This window comes from Kryptolebias marmoratus, linkage group LG24 (assembly GCF_001649575.2).
Source record: "Kryptolebias marmoratus isolate JLee-2015 linkage group LG24, ASM164957v2, whole genome shotgun sequence".
NCBI classification, from domain to species: domain Eukaryota; kingdom Metazoa; phylum Chordata; class Actinopteri; order Cyprinodontiformes; family Rivulidae; genus Kryptolebias; species Kryptolebias marmoratus.
In genome coordinates, this window is record NC_051453.1 from 17577215 (window position 1) to 17579661 (window position 2447).

Genomic DNA, 2447 nt, shown 5'->3' on the forward strand with positions numbered 1-2447 from the left:
TCAAATAATTATTTAATCCGTTCATAAGAAACTGTATACAGAAAAACCACATGGACTTCACATGTGGAAATCAAATGGTTTCACATGTAAAAACATTTAAAGTCCTAGCATCCCTTGAGGGAATACACATCATCTGATGCCTTTCCTCCAGATTTTTAGACTAGGATCATCTTATGTTGATAAATGACAGAGTTGTAGGTGTTGTTATCAAACCTTAAAATAAAATATATATATGTTGCTCAATCAGTTGGAGGTGATGGCCATCTTGAATTAGGTTTGCACAAAACAGTAATCAGTTATAGAGATACAACCAACAATTATTTACTGAAAGTTTATTAAAATGTGTCCATTGCTTTGTGAAATATTTTTCTAACAGACAGACAAATTTAACTTCATATAATAGCAAACTTTCAAAGAAAAAGATTGTGTATTCCACTAATACTTGGAGTGTGTGCTGGGGATGACTCTCAGTTACTACCACACCAAATTTTAGGTTGATATATGTGAAACTGTGTCATAACAGCGATAATTAACATGTGGCACATGTGAAATACATTTTGATCGTTTCCTATGTGAATGGACTGGCAACTGTTTTGAAATAATACAAAAAAATTAATTAATGCAAATTTAGTGCCAATATTTTTGTTTTCACTGTTTTACAAACTAAATAATAAATTAAACATGGTATATAAAGGTGTGATTTATGTTAGGATCTGTATTTTGTATTTTGTTTTGTCTTCATGTTTCAGTTTGAGTTTGTTTGTGTTATTTAGTTGTCTCTTCCCTGTGCCTCAGCCACCATTCACTTCTCCTCAGTTACTCTCTCTCTCTTCCCTGTTCTCACCCATCTACACCTGCCTCTAGTTCCATAATCATCTCACCTGTGCCCACTTCCACTAATCACCCTCTGCCTTTAAAACCCAGTCACTTTCCACATTTCCCTGCTGGTTCATTGTCATACTTTGCCTCCCTGATGTGCAGTCCTTTCGGTTGCTCATGCCTCGTCGTCTCCCGTGCTCTGTTTGGTTCTTCTCTTGTCTCAGGTCTCTTCATGTTTTGTTAAGTTAGTTAAAGTTTTTGTATTTAGTTTAGGTTTTGCTGCCATGTCAGCCTTTGTTTTGGTTTGCCTCTTATTTCTAATAAATAAGTTTATTTTTTCAATATGAGTCTGTGCTCAGGGTTCGCTTCCTTCACCCCAGTTCATGACAATTTATGATGAAAATTTTCTGTTGGTTTAAAACGTGGCGGCGACTTTCAGTGGGAAGTTTGCACATTCTTCCTATGCATGCTGTTTTTTTTATTTTTTTTGAATACTCTGGTTTTCCCTCACAGCCCAAAAACCTACATAATTATAAGTAGAGATTTTATATTAACCTTAAGTGTGAGCATGTGTGGTTGTTAGTCTTTATGTCTTTATGTTTATACTTCCAAAAGAGAAGCTAAACATTAGTTGACCAAGTACATATAGTTCTAGTTATGTCACGTTTTGCTGCTGGAACCACGCAGCTATAATATATAAGTGTTTGCAGTTTTTATTGCACGCAGAACAGAAGTAACACTGGAGTCATAATCTCAGTTTTATGTTTTTGCATGTTTAAACAAAGCCAAACTGATCAAACAGGGAAGTGACAGAAAGCTACTCTTTTAGCCTTGCATGCATTACTGGCAACAAAATTTGTTTCCTGCTGACAGAAAGTGGATGCACACTGTTTACACTGGCTGTTTGTTTCCGAGAAGTTTGATGCTCTTTTCCGGCAGCCTCTCAAAAACACAGAAAAAAAAAAAATAGACCAGTTTTTGTCCAACTCCGAATTCGACCTCTGGCTAGCTAAAAACTTCCATGTACTGTACGCTATCACATGCCTGCAGCTTCTTCACAATAAAAGTTTTCTTTTCAGTCTCTTTAATTTATACCCACACTCGGACTTTTGACAGTGTATGGGTCTCATTTCCAATAAAACCACTGGTGTGTGTCCTTTGTGAAAGAATAATCCCGTTCTCATGGTTTTTGCTAAAATTAAACAAGTCTAAAACATATTTTGTGCTCCTAATACAGCCATAAAGAATGCAACCATTATCTTTGTCTTGTTTTGCATTTGATGTGCTCAAATCTTGAAGATCTTTGGTTTAGAAAATTCTAACTTCTCAAACGGTGGTAATTTTTTTATAAGCTCTGTTTATGCAAGTTAATAAAATAATAATATGCCTAGCATTCCTTCAAGGAATGCATATTGCCCGCTTCCTTTTATGACAGAGTTTTAGACTAAAATCATCTTATGTTGAAAAAAGGTTGGAGTTAGAGACATTGCGGTCAAACTTTGAAAATAACATTATGCACAATTACATGCAATATTACAAGGTGTCACACTCAGAGTATGTGTTGTGAATGACTCTCATTATTGTCTTGGCTATTGTGGATTAGCTGTGGCTGTGCAACCTTTTTTATC